Genomic DNA, 15,444 nt, shown 5'->3' on the forward strand with positions numbered 1-15,444 from the left:
TATATAGACGATGGCATACGTTTGAGCCAAATCACCCAATGCTCTCACGATTGCGCGCTGGAAAATCGAGGAAGCATTTTTTAATCCAAAAGGCATGGCCAAAAATTCATACTGTCCTTCTGGCGTGACAAAAGCAGTGCGCTCGATAGAGTCTGGGTGTATTGGAACTTGGTAAAAACCACTTGCCATGTCTAAACTGGAGAAATATTTGCCTTCACTCAGTCTATTAATTTGATCAGAAATCAAAGGCAGCGGATATTTGTCAGCGACCGTATTAGCATTCAGTTCCCGATAATCGACACATAGTCGATCGGTTCCATTTTTCTTTCTTACCATCAGCATTGGGCTTGCAAATGGAGAGCAACTAGGACGTATAACGTTTGCGTCTAACAATTCTTTTACTTTATTTCGCACGACTTCTTTTTCTTCTATGCTTAACCTATACGGACGCCTTTGTACAGTTTTATTTGGGTCAAGCAGGCGGATTTCAAGTTCACCCGTAGTCACTCGCGTTTGAGGAATACCCTCAATAAATTTATCAGCATAGTTTTGCAATAATTCTAGCAGACGATTCTTATCAGTGTTGCTTAATGCTCTATCGTTATTCAGATGCTCTACGTAACTTATATCTGGCACTTTTATTAGTACATCAACAGTTTTGGTTTTGTACATTTCAAATTTGTCGGCCTCGATGGAGACTCCAAAGCCTAATCCGAGTATATCACGGCCTATCAATACATCGTATTTCAAAAACTTATCCATTATTACATGAAATAATATTTCTAAGGAGTACTGATCAATTTTAACAGTAGCCAAGATTTGCATAGTGCTATACACAGGATTTTCTCCAATACCCCTCAAAACTATCAAATTATTAATTCTTTTTCCGGAAAATTTCTCGGCACAACTCTCTCTGATGAGCGTACATTCCGCTCCAGAGTCAAAACAAAATGGAACGAGCTCACCAGATTGACGCAGGATTCCTTTTGGCTCGGACACACAACAGATGTTTATACGCTTGTCATGTGATCCAACACCGCTCGTAGAAACTCCTTTCGTACATGAAGACGCAATGTGGCCAGCATCGCCACATTTGAAGCAGGTAACGGCAGATCGAACTTTAGGTAATGCTGAGTTTTTTGACACGTTGCCTTCTTCATACTTCCTCTTGCGACATTCGACCATTTTGTGTCCGAGGTTTCCACAATGATGACATTTAATGCCATATGTTTTCGATCTCTTGCGATCTGGTTCCATTGGGATATTTGGCTGTAGACCTCCATTTGACCTTCCATAAGCATAGGCCTTCAGATGCTGTTGCATCTCGTCTTGACTTTTAATATTGGTCGTATATAACATACGTTGCAGACTTTTGTCGATTTTCGATGTATGTGCCAAAACAACTGAGACTGCAATTTCCTCCATGTTCGCTGTCTTCCATTTGGATAAAAGTGAGGTCACAAGACGGCTCGCATATACGGAGAGGCATTCGCCATCATTCGGTCGGCCATTAAAAATGTTCATTAAAGTTGCCGCCGATGTTTCCATTCCCACGAAACGTTGCAAAAACAATTCCTTAAAATTTTGCCAGTTCATTCCAGTATAGCATATTTGAGAAAGCCAGGGCGAGGCGCTTCCTTCTAGGGAGCCGCTGAGGGTCATCACCAGTGTACTGCCCTCAATAGGATTATCGTCAAGTATTATGTCCACAGTTTTGCACCAGGCATTTGCATCTGCGCCTGCAATGTCCGGGTTGAACTTTGGCAACGAGATGCTCTTCTTTGTTGAGGATGCTGAATTTGACATCTGCATTGCTTTAATAATCTCAAGAATATTTCGATTTTGAGATTCCAAAAGCTGACGCCACGAATCGTCAGAATTGCCTCGTGGAGGGGCATCGCCTAATCCCACTTCTGATGTCGGAACAGAGAAATCACTTTCTTTGCAATTAGGCATACTGGCAGTACAGCAAGTCCCGAGTGTCGTTATAGTCACAAAATAATTATATTTTTAGGAGCGAGCACGTCTGTTCTCTATGACTTCCACTTTTAGAATGAATAATTTTCATCGTCCTCGAGCATACTACTCATGCTCTTGTCATTCTATATTCTTCTCTGACTTTTAGTACTGTTAGTGAACATTCAACACTATAGCAAACTGGACGTTATACAACACACTCGGGCCATGCTCGGCAGAGACTATCTTTTTTTGTCTCACACCATGCTTTCAGTAGCAACCCTAATACAAGTAGGACAGTTATGTTAAATAGCAGTACCTTCTGTCAAATTCTCTGATTCTTACTAACACTTAATCGTTAGCATTCAAAATAATACTCACAATAATTTATTGGATACACGACATATATATATATATATATATATATATATATATATATATATATATATATATGTATTTGAATTGGTTCGATCCGGTTGGGCGTGTGTTTCTTTTTCAGTGAATCTCTTTTTCCTTGTTTCTTTTTTCATGGCACGTTGTCAAATCAATGCCACTTCAAACATTTCGTATGCAAATGAGTTGTTTGAGCCGGCGCATAAATTATGAGCACAACAAAAGACAACTTCATATGTTCAAGTAGACAACCACAAAAAGCCAGCAGCAGCAACAGCTCGAGCTGAAGCAACACACTGCACAACTAAAGGCATCGCAGCACGTGCGTCGGCTTGGAGGGTGTGGCTCACTCCTCGAGAGAGGGGACAGTGGCGGGCTTGGGGGTACTAAGTGCTAGTACAAAGGGATCTATCTGAAACGAGGCCGAAATGAACCATTGATATTTTCTGGGAGCATTTGTGCAAGCCACAGAATTTCAGGTCCATATAGCTGACATTTACTTGTTACTTTACCAAGACTACATCTCCAAAAAGAAATATCGCTGGTTCGATTAATTTATTATTTATTTAATTTACTATTAAGAGGTTTTTGGCATCTTTAAACTCTGTTTTTGGTTAATACTTACAGCCTAATACCACTGTCAAAATTTCTTAAAAACCAACATTTTGACATATGCAAAAATGTAACATTTGTTGGTATTCAACCCAAGTAATTCGTATAAACAATATCATTACCATTAACAGCTGATATAGCAACGAAGTTTAAATTATAATTTTAAATTTTACTAGTCTCACTGTTTTTAACATTGAAAGCAAAGAGTCCATTAAAAAGAGGCCCTACTTCGAGTACGTGTTATTTGACTTTTGGAAGAAAAATTTAGGTAAATCAAATCAGACTGATTAGCTGTTGATTTGTAAAACGGTTTTTTTTGCCAACAACTGACACTTGCTAATGGAATCGCGGAATGTGAAGTTTGCAAATGAAACATATTTTGTGCATATTGGAATCAGGCTACTAGTTCGTTGGATTCTAAGTTATTTGAATCGGTTTTTTTTTTGGCAAATGATTTGGTTTAAGGCTCATTCTATAGTACAAAATAAATTGCAGTTCCAGCTTGAACTGGTTAGGCTCAAACCTGGTTTGCTAGCTACGCCTTAAATAGATACATTTTTTTGATATTTGGCGGTTTAGTTGAACTGTTTGTTAAGTTTCGACACGAAATATAACATAAAAAGCTGAAAATGTTCATATAAAATAAACTACTTATAATAAAAAATCGATTTGAATATGCATAAAATAGTGCGCTGGGAAAGTGTGAGAAGAGGGCAATCAGGCAATTCAGTAAAGGACTTAAAAGCCTTGTCGTCAAGTAGATCAAAAAGAAACGCCAACAAATTGCGAGCGGCTGTTGATTTTAGTGTTATTTATTTAATTTTATTTTTGTTTTCTTTTTAGGGAAACAAGATTTCATTTCATTTTAACTGGAATCAAATTACGAAACCCATGACGATGATGATGATAATAATAATGATGTTTATGAGAAGCAGCGGCACACTCTGCCAAGTTGTTTTCTTATACTTAAAATCTCGGATTGGTAGCGAATTTACGTTACGTTTTCAACTTGTTCGGCGAAATGCTTTTGAAGCGCCGCAAACGAATCCTGAATGGCTGAGCAGTTAAGATCTGCTGCCAAGAGCTAGGAACAATATGGAACCAAGGATGTTTCAGTAACCCTTTCCAATTCATTTGGAATGTGGTTAGTTTTCGCCATGCAGTCTGCATACTGAAGACTTTGGCATGAGTTGGATTCTGGCTAATGGCGTGTGCTTAAGTTTGTCTGCTACTACCAATGTGTCATACTAGTTGCCAATTTCTAGTGTACCTGACGCAATACTTCATAATGTGCCCCCTCCCCACTTGCACACACACATACAGAGAGAGAACTGCAATTGGTTGTGAGAAAAGGTTGAGCTCACGCGCATCTTGTACAGGAAGCGTTCCGGGTACCGGGGCTCAGGTTCAGAGCTCGGACATGGGGACCGTCACATACATTTGGCATTGACAACGGTGGCGTCGCCACATGTCTGTGGATCGAGGGAAGCTAAGAGGCAACTGAGGGTCAGTCGAACGCCATGGGCATGAAGTTCACACTCGTAAGTAAATAAATTTAAATGGCGGCACTTCTTCTGCTAATCTTTTTTTCCCTTTATTTTTTTCTGTATTTATTTTGATTTTTTTCTTTCCATTTTTTTTTTTTTTTTTTTTAGTGGTTTCAACCTACTCAGTTGTCTTGTGTGCGTTTTTTTTTTTTATTTTTATTTTGTTTGTTGGTTGCGCGAACGTTTTTCATAAGAAATTCAGCAGGCAAGCTTAAGATTTCGTTTCTTAGCGCTGGCATTAAGATTTTTATGGTTATTAATTCGCTAAATAATAAGAAGATGGCAACGACGAATGCTGATGCGAAGTTGTTGCTGATGTGGCCGGGTCGAGTTGCCGGTTGCCGGTTGCCGCTTGGCGGCTCTGGGAAAGGCCCCAACCTCAACCCAAACGTCAACCTCAACCTCAAGCCCAGCATAAGCATAGCCAAGTGTGGACTTCTCTGAATGAAGAGCACTTTGCATTGAGCGAACCAACGAAAAATTAACGTAACGAGGTACGTTCATGATTCGACCGAGAGACTTAATGTTAACGCAGCTTGTGGGCCCAGAAATCGCGCGCTCTAAATAACCAGCCGGAGTTGTGGGCCCCATATGTGTCCCAGAATTGAGGGACATGGCCATTGCAATCGCATTCAACGTAGTTTCGAAATCTGAGTCCTCAATTATTTTATTTTATTTCAATGTTCAGATCGCAGGATCTCGTGTACCCGATACGATTAAGCAAAGGTCTTCAGCGGTATCGCATATATAACGACTGCCTGGATATAATTACTGCTTAAATGTCTTTAGGCCCCACTTAGCTCTATATAGTAATTTAATAGTGCTCTTTTGTATAAACATATACATATACACATATACAATTAATATGGACTAGATACTTAGTTCGCAATAAGTATTTTATGCAAATACAGAGCATTTGTATACCTTGAACCCATTAAAAAAAATTGCAATAGTTCTCACCCAACCCATCCATAATTCTTCAAGATACCGCTTCAGTGTTATTAATGTCTGAGGGCAGCGCAGTCGGCCAAGCTCGTCTCCTATTCAATTTTGTATGTAACTTTCAATTTCCTTCAGCTCACAAAACTGACAGAAAGCTAAAAAAAAAAAAATTAAGAAATGTGTACAAACAAGCGCAAACATGTGTACAGACATACATAAGTATAATAACGAATTAATACATAAATAATTAAGCAATGCTCTGGGCTTTATTGGGCACTGGCCCGCCACAAGGCCCTCGCCTCTCGGTATGCCATCGGCCCGATGGCATAAACCGAATCTGTCATATCAAGTTTGGCAGTTTGGGGCACATTCCAGCAACAAAAAGCCAATGTTGGGAGTCGCATAAAATTAAATGAAATTCAAAAGCAATAAAAAAGAACCACTCATACGCATTGTGGATTTTAATAATGTTTGTATTGGCGACGACTTCCCCTTTCGATTATGGCCATGTAAGACATGGCCAGAGTCAGACCCAAACCCATACCCAGAGTCAAGCTCAAATTGGAGTCTAAGCCTACAGCTGACTGGGCTCTGGGCAAAAGTATCTGTGTGTGGGACGAGTATGTAAATTGGTGTTTGAAATATTTATAAATTTATTTGCGTGCGCTATGCGTAACTATTTGCAGCCACCTCAAATACGCACATTCTTTTATTTATTCACACATTGCGCAAAAGTATTCCGCGACAGGCGACAACCGAACTACTGAATATGTGAGTTAGCTTAAAATTAAATCTCATTGAAGAGTATATAAAACTCATTTCAATTCTCAATTAAGATACAGTTTTTAAATGCGGCATAATATTATAAATGTAATTACTTAATCCAACTGGACTCTAAGTGAACTCTCCTTGTCTAGCGTATGATAAATGAAATATATAAAATTAATTTTTAATTTGAATTTTCCTTAAAATCAAATGTTATTCTAGACAAATCTAGTACCTACCGCTTTCTAGCAGTCACCTCTTAGCCGCTGTCCTGAGAAACTCTTTATAACTATATATATAAACATATAATATGCGTTTCAATTGATATTGACAAATATGTCGCCTTGCTGGCTGCCTATCTAGGCTTTCTCAGGCTGTTGTCATGCTACAGAACTGAGGGCCCCATTCAATGGCAAGCCAATCAAGTCAGCACTGGATTTTTATATAACTGCGTAGATACTTTCTGCTCTTTTCTTTATTTTCTTTTACTTTATTTTATTTTTATTTTATTTTTTTGTATACCTGTACTTCTATCCATTTACTCATATATGGTTTTCTATTACTCGCATTTCTTGTTGTACTTTTTGCGTATCTATGCGGTGGCCCTCCCTGAACCCTGGCTGGCTGGCAGTGCGGGCCTTTTGTTAATTGTAAGTGGCATTTTTAATAGAGTTTTTATTACATGTGTTTCGTCTTTGGCGCTGCTGCTGCCGCTGCCGCTGCCTTTGTGATAATTTATGCTACCTTATGTCGGGTACGCATCTATTTGAATGTGTTTTGCGGCATTTTATGGTTTTTATATCGCTCGCTTTGCGTATTAACATAAATAGTTTCGGAAATTTCACATACACCACGGTGTACAGCAATAATTACAACGTTTTCGCCCCCTTCCTGATAAGCTAAACACTGAGAAAACAAAAACATTGCCCTTTGTTTACAATTTATGTGGCGGCTGATAAAGGAGGGGGCATGAGTATCCACTTGAGTGCCCCGCCTCTAATGAAGACTAATAGTCCAGGGCTTAGCTTTGACAAATCGAACAACTTGCATATTAACCCATGTGAATGTGTGTGTGTGTGTGTGTGTGTGTGTGTGTTAGGGGGTGGAGTGTTGGGGGCATTGCGAAATTTGAAATTCATATTATTGAATTGAAATTTGGTGTTTTCTTCTGGCTTCCTATTCTTCTTGTTATTTTTGCCCGCTGGCGTTTTGACCTCCAGCTGAGCAATGACGCCACCAGCATCAGATTTGGAATATGCTTGGTTTTGTGGGCGTGCCAAAAAAGGCGGCATGCTCTGTGCTCCTATTCACACGCTGGTTAATTGAATGTGGCAACTGGAAATTGGTTTTACAATCATTAGGCCAACAATTCTTTTAGGGGCAACTTCAAGGCACGCCTCCGGCCAGTCGGCAATCAATGCCGCCTGCCCGCCTGCCAGCCTGGAAATATCGAGTCAATAGCAAAAATGCCACCTTCCATGTTAATTGCAGTAATACCCTACCCCGAGCCGCTGGCCGAAATTGAAATCAATTGAAGCGTACATCGAAGACTCGAGGCTAAAACTAGAGCGCAATGCGTCGAGGACTTGTGTTAATTTTATTGTATCCTGTAACTGCTGAAAACGGCTTAGAATGGGTATAATGGTTTTGTGCAAGTATATGTAACAGCCAGAAGGAGGTATCTCCGAGCCCGTAAAGTATACTTCATTGGACTGAGTCTAACAGGGTGATCGTGTCGATGTCGATAACTGCAAAAGCTTTGAAGCTTAACTCCTATTATACCTAGAACAAGTTTTTATTTCGATATCTATCAAAGCATCTATAAATATCGATTTTTACACTTTATTTATTTCGAATATATAAGGTGGTACACAGAATTTTTCCCTTCTTGGATACTCCATACCTTTCATCTCTTGAATTTTGGTGTATGTGTGTGTGTTTGTGTTCCTTTATAGAGTAAAAAGCTAGAAACAGCTCGGGTACATGGTATCTCCGAGTCGGTCCCACCTAACTAGAGCACTCTTACTTGTTCTTGGTTTGCCCTAACAAAGTGAAGTCTTTGGACTCTTGAAATATAAATAGAAGTCGCTAATATGAGCCGAGCTACCTGGGCATCATTTGGACATCAGCCTCATCAATCTGCTCTGTTCGCAGTTCACACTTTTTATACTCTGTTGGCATAAAGAAAACGAGCGTATTGGGCACAACCAACACCAGTTGCCAGCTAATATTGGCAAAATATCATATAGTAGAGTACATACACTTACTCTTCGCTAAAAAAAATATATAACAAGAAAAACACTGTAAGATTTGAGCTCTAATTCTTATTTGAAAATCTCGTGTTTTATATATCTTTACGCTGGAAACAGTGTATTTTGCAGCCGGGTACTGCTGCAGCAACTTTTTCGTTTTTATTTTATAGTTTCAATTTCGATTTCGGTTCGGTTCGTTTCGGTTTGGTTCAGTTTCAGTTTCAGTTTCGGTTTTGAAATGAAATCTCTGCCTAGTCGCAACACAATGTTTGCTTAAAAAATTCATTAATCATTGATAATTACATTAAATGTAGGCCTATGCCTGCCTAACCGCCCATACTCTAGCCTGTCTAATGAACGGTCTCCAAGAGAAGCCGAGCAAGTCTCTAACTTGGGCAATGACTATGAGTCTGAGTCTGAGTCCGAGTCCGAGTCTGAGTCTAAGTGTGAGTCTGAGTGTGGCTATGGGTACGGTCATGAGAGTTGTGTGCAGGTGTGTGTGTAAGCCATACACTCAGTTGTAAGTCGTATTCAGTGGCAGGCCCATATATGTTGGTACGTGAGTGGCCGCGCTTAGTTCCTGTCTGAGGTTTAGTTTCTAATTTTCAAGCTTGTTGCCAAGCGTTTGCGTGTCAGGCTTTTAATTGCTTGCGAATTACAGAAACACGGGACGGAGCAGCCGCCGGGCAAGCTGTCGTACGAGGGACGCGGATCGCATATCGCGGATCGAGGGCGCGGTTTGCTGGTACTCTAGATGCCCCGGATAAGGGCAAGGGGTATCTTTACCTCGCGCATGTTTGATACGTGCAGGGTCTTATACAAATCCAAATTTGTTTTTTTTTTTTTTGCTTTCAATTTTCGTCGAAAAGGTTTGGGGTTTTTTTTTTTGTTTTATTTGAACAACTCGTTAAACATTTTAGGCTAGTCAAGCTAAATAAATAAATGTTTGACTTTTTGGTACCACTTTTTTTCTGGTGTGTTGCGACCCATTTATCCATGTGGGGAAATCTTCGCACTCTCTGCACCATTTTTTGCATGGAGAATCCAATTTTAACACTTCCAGGTGGATTTTCTCGTACTCCTGACAAAGTAAGCTGCCAAGGTTGTTTCTTTTTTTTTCCATCTTGTTGTCGCGATTTCGGTCAGTCGGCGTTAAAGCCTTTTGAAGAGGGCATTGTAAAGCTAGCTGACAACCAGTAAAATTTTGACATAAAGTTCCATCTCACAAATGGTAAAAATTGTATTATTTATAAACTTGGCTCAAGTAGCCAACAATGAAATAGGTTTCGTTCTGACTATTCGGATATCAGCCATAGCATCCGATGGCCCTCGGTTTTTCCAATATTGATAATGTTCGATTAGCTTCCCTTCATTCCAACTAGCGATTATTCTAAAATATCTATCGTTATCTCAGCATTCTAAAACGATCGGAAAATACGATCGAGGGATTAAAAAGGCGTTTGAGTTTCTTTAAAGGGTATATACAAGTCGGCCAGACTTAACGTTTGTACTAAAAAATACATGCTCAATTTCGTGCATGCGCAATATATTGATAAATATAATTATTTCTGTACATACGGTCATACGCATTCCTTTATACAGCGAACAAAAATAATATTTTGACATCAGCGCCACTTGAACTTTGGCAAAAAGCACTTGAAAAAATTAACATGGATTTTCGGTCTGGCCAGAAAATTGGGGGCAATGCATTTGGCTGCCTGGCCAGCTAGGCATGAATGATTCATGCTAATGCATTTTCCCAAGGAAAAACCTGCCCGGCCATAAAGACAGGCCAGTTGCCAAATTCGTCGTCGTCGTCTTTTAGCAGTCGGTGGCGATCCGTTGGGTAGGGGAACTCACGCTGAATCAGTGACAACATTTCGTGCTCACCAGATGGCGTCATCGGCATAGGTTTTGCCGGCCGGCTGGCCGGCATACGGACTGTTGGCCGGTCAACTTAACATCTCGGCCCACTCAGTCGGAGGCATCGATTTTTGTGTATTTTGTGTTCATTTTGCTGTGCTCTATCTCTTTCGCATATGTGGGGCTGTCTGTGTGTGTTAGTGTGTGTGGGCAGCTTGCATTTTGGACGCATTTGCAGACGCAGAGCCAACTGCTTGTTGCCAAGCGCTTGTCGCTGTGATTGTTATACAAAACTAATTGGCCTCTATTAATCAGTGCTGTCAGATTTAAATATGCTTCTCAGACCCAACACGAATGAGCTGCCGTCTGCGCAGCACCGAAACCCGAACACCCTTACATATATAGCCATAAAGTGAATTTCTCTCAACACAAGCTTATAAAATGCGAGGCTCTTGTGTGTGTGAGGCTTTCTTTGGGTCGCAGGCCACAGTCGTCAGCCATCAACGCACGGCCCAAGCCGTAAGAGCTAGAAACCTGAAAGCTGTTGTAAGCTCATGTGAAGCTTCTGCACGGAAAGCGAAATTCAAGCCCGAAATGATGGAAAAATCATGGAAAATTGTTACATTTAACTTCTCTGTAATAAAAACTTAATTAAAACGTTATTCGGCAATTTTTGAAAATTCCACCCGCAGCTGTGAAAAATTGGCAAAAAACAGTTGTGCGAAACTTTTTATTTACCATCCGAGAGGCTTCTAGTGCAATTTCAAGGAATCTTGTGTAAATTCATTTGATACTTGTTTCCCACTTTTCCGCAGATCCACCCCTCTTATATAGCAAATTGCTGTCCAAAGGTTGTAAACAAACTTTTTTTTTTTGTCTGTAAGCTTAAACTTTATACAAGAGGAAAAACGTTAGCAGGTCGTTCTCCATTGCGAGCTGAATTAAAAAAATTAATAGACAATTGGCATGCCGAAAATGAAATACCCTTTATAATATATGGCTTACGCTTTTTCAGATATGTGAGTTTGATTTAGATATATTGACAAACGGAAAACTTGTCCACACAAAAACACAACTCGGGACCGATTCTTCCTATAAAGCCTAATATAATAGAACAGTTCGTTTTGACAAATATATCTTGTGTTATGATTATGACAGACGGAAGTCGATATAAGTTAAGAATACACATTTTATGACAAAATTATTATTACAACGGAAAGACTTTAAGAACAATATTTGCCAAAACATTTTTTCGTTAATATTGATTTGGTTCGGTTTCAGATTCGGCAACTGGTTTGGTCTAGGGTTCAGAGTAAAAGAAAATTGTGCAGCACTGCATACAAATGTATGTGATTTCTGCTGTCATCGCTACACAACACTACAGTGTTTTCAATACTTGGAAACTAATATTGCCGTGTGGCAAAGCGAGCCGACTTGCCATGAATTATGCATGTACATGTTTTCACATTTTTGGGCAATTTCGGTCATGTTTTCGAAACGTGTCGAAAAAATGCCAGAATTTGGTCGCTGAATCTCGAAACCAGATAGCCAAATCTCTTGCTAATAAACAGTTTATTTAACTGATGAAGCAGGTCCAAATACCTGGGCTATATAATATTATAATGTCATATTTTAAGACTCCCATTCAATAATGCTGAAAAATGAGTTTATATTGCTGTCTCACAATTTATAATTTTCGGGCACACGCACGAAGTTTCATTGTTTGTCGAAGATTTTAAGCTTCTGAGTGGTTGTTGTATTTTTAAACATTTTTTTTTTATATATTGTTTTTGCTGAGGCAATTAACACAAAAGCATTAATTAAGTTACGAACTAATGTCTTTTAGACAGCAGCTGCCCTGACAGACAGCCAGACGACATGAATGAAGATGATTTGTTTTAAGCTCCACAACAACAACAAATATATATGGAGAAAAAATATTGTTAAAATAATAATAAAATAGAGAGAAGAATTCCTCCGCAGGCAGGCTGGCGGGCAGCCCATGGACGGGTCCACGATCCGCAGTCCGGACAAGGCTGCTTAACAATTTTTAACATTTCAATGTTGAAATTCGTTATAAATGAATGAACATTGTAACGGGCAATGTGCGGGGATCGTGGGGGCCGAGCCGTGCCGAGCCGTGCCTCACCGGTCAGGTGGTGCGTGAAGGGGCAGCTGGAGGGATTGTGGTTTACCCAAAAAAGGTTGTAGGCTATTTTCGCCGTTGCCTGGGCCATGTTGCTTGTTGTATCTTTGCTGCTGCTGCTGCTGCTGCTGCTGCTGCTGTTGATTGTTGCTATTGCCTGTTGGCTGTTGTCTGTTGGCAGCTGCGGTGCGTTGTTAGTTTTTCCAGTTTTTTTTTTTTTTTTTTTGTGTTTTTCGTTGTTATCTAAACACTTCAAATACGAGTAAGTAATAATGATGGCTGTGTCCGTGTCCATTGAGGCCTCGCTATTAACCAGCAAACGCAGCTCGTAGGCATTTTGCTAATTGAGCAACGACAAGTTCGTCCATGCTCCGTTGGCCAGTTTGAGAAATGGTGTTAACATTTCCGGTGTTTCGACCATTTGCAGAACCAACCGGCCAACTTTTACTTTTCCCCAAGGCAAAACGACTGCCCGTAACCAAGCGCCAATATTAATTTTTTTTTTCTCTCTGTTCGCGGCCATTAAAGGGCTGCTTAACTTAAGCCTTAATATATTCCAAAATATGCTTGTTGCCAAGCAAAGTGGACTCACGCACAAATATGGATATCCAATGAATAATTTTGATACAAAGCATTAAATTGAAAACCCCTGAAGTGCTAAGGATTGATTTAACTTGCGAAAGTGCTAGCTTAAGATTTCCAGAACGAATATTTACGATGAAAAAGTTAGCTATCATTTAATAGGTTCAATTTATATAGTCTGAAAATGTTAGTTCCCAGGCAGCAAAAAAAAAATAAAGGCAAAATCTCTTTAAGGTTCAACTGTCTAAAATGTTTATGCTATTTTACTTTATATGTCAAGACAATTGTGTTTAGCTATCAAATTGAAGCTAAATTGTAATGCGGGACGTAAATAAGAAAAAAATCAAACTGAAAATTATAATCAGTAAAGTCAGGCAGCAGTAGGACTGTTAGGGAGGGTACGGGTCTGGTAAATAACGAATGATTTTCACACTCGATTAAGCAGATAATTGCTTATGGGGTGAAGTGTCCGCTATTGAACAGAATTGGGCGCTATCTTAATCAAATCATTCATGATCTGGGACTGGCAAGTCACATTCTGTCAATTCGGCAACACTCGATTTCAACGGAAGTAAATAAATTGATTAATCAATATTAACAAATATTAAATGTAAACATTAATAAAAAAAAAAGAAATACAAACGACGCTTTGAAAAAAAAAATAACAAGCGAACGGTTTAAGGTTCAAGGTTCTACCGAGATTTGAACTCGGATCGCTGGATTCAAAGTCCAGAGTGCTAACCATTACACCATAGAACCAGCTGTTAGCTTCGCGTCCAAAACTCAGTCAAAGGCAGCGACATAAACAGTGGCATCAGCGCTTAGCTATAAATAGCATACCGGGGGGTGGCCTCAGTTGACGATGGCGGCAGCGTCGCTGCAGGGCGCATTGCAAAAGCAGAGGCCGTGGCAGAGGCAGTGGCAGAGGCGAAGTCAGCAACAGAGACGGCGGCCGTCGCCGTTACCGTGGCAATTGTTGTTGTTCCTGTTCTGAATTTTTTTTTTCTGGTTTCCTTTGTACGTTGCGAATGCGATAAAGGAACGGAAATACGCGTGTATTTCGGATTATCGAATGCTTGGAACTAAGCGGCGAATAATTCGAACTGATATGCAGAAAACAAACATTCCAAAACGATATTCAATTGGAAATAGTTCAAGCTTGTTTCGCTAATGCTCTAATAATATAAAGCAGCGTAATTCATTCATCTATTCCCATTAAGTATATAACTACTAAGATTAAGCTAGCTGGCTTTAAGATTTTTTTTTTTTTTTTTTGATTAATGAATATTTTTGGTCAGCGTCAACAAAACTGTCTGCTTCTAGTCAAGTAAGTATCTCAGCTTTAAAGCTATCCTGATTAAATGCTCGTATATGAACTTTTGGCGGAAAACTTACTTTGTTTTGTTTTTACGTTTTTGCCAAACTCTTTTGGGCTCAAAGTTGTTCGAACAACAGCAAGTAGGTGTAAGTAATAACTGTATACAAAAAATATGAATGAAATATTTGTATTCAGATAACGTCGATAAAATACATAGTAGTTCGTTTTAAATTCAATCTTTTGAATAATGTAATTTTCTATCGATTGGAATCTTTTCAAATTGAAAAAATATTTCAGATAATTTTAGATTATTGACTGACTTTTGGATTTCTTTAAACCTTTCAATTACAAACGGTTGCCAATATTTAATGGGGACATCAGACAGAAGCAAATAAACGAATAGATTGGTCAACATATGAATAAGATCTTAATAGATTACATTAATTATCAAAGCGGCATTCACATTTGTAATCAGTAAAATGTTTTTTGAGTAAGGACTTCAATTGATTAAATATATAGTGACATATCCATAGTCGCACCCACCCTTTAACATAACTTAGCACATAAGCATAAGCACAACTATAAACATTTCTAATATTGTAAACAAAGAGCCTGGTGATAACATCGACATTGGTCAAGATCAAACTGTCCCCCTTTGGTAGACATAAACAATTCACCCTAAATATCACGCCACTGTCAATGTTCCCATCAGAGTACTATCCCACGCATAATTGCTGACGCAGCTCAAACTTCACTCAATTTTGACTCAAACTCTCTCAAAGCGAAGTTTGCGAAGCGACCGCAACAGTTAGATAAATCAGTTCATATTCGGGAAGCAAATCTGAATGTACTCAACAAAAGTAGCCGTTAAGTGAAAATAATAAATTGAAATATATTTTTTTATAGTAACCTAACGTGTAAAACTTAATTGGCGCAGCCGGTAGGATACGTCGGGAAAAATTAAAGATCGCTAAAGGATAATTAATTCCCAGATCTAACGCACAATCGCGACCGAAAGTGTTGTCGGAGTGTAATAAAAATTTTCTCGAATACGTATCCGCACAAGAA

General features: G+C 39.2%; 1 non-coding gene across 1 annotated transcript; it reads right to left on the reverse strand.

Moving 5' to 3' along the window:
- Positions 1-13,745: 13,745 nt before the first annotated feature.
- TRNAQ-UUG (transfer RNA glutamine (anticodon UUG)) lies at positions 13,746-13,817 on the reverse strand. The gene has a single exon. It is a non-coding gene; the product is annotated as a tRNA-Gln (tRNA).
- Between the last annotated feature and the right edge of the window lie 1,627 nt (positions 13,818-15,444).

The sequence above is a fragment of the Drosophila virilis genome, chromosome X (genome assembly GCF_030788295.1).
Source record: "Drosophila virilis strain 15010-1051.87 chromosome X, Dvir_AGI_RSII-ME, whole genome shotgun sequence".
NCBI classification, from domain to species: Eukaryota; Metazoa; Arthropoda; class Insecta; order Diptera; family Drosophilidae; genus Drosophila; species Drosophila virilis.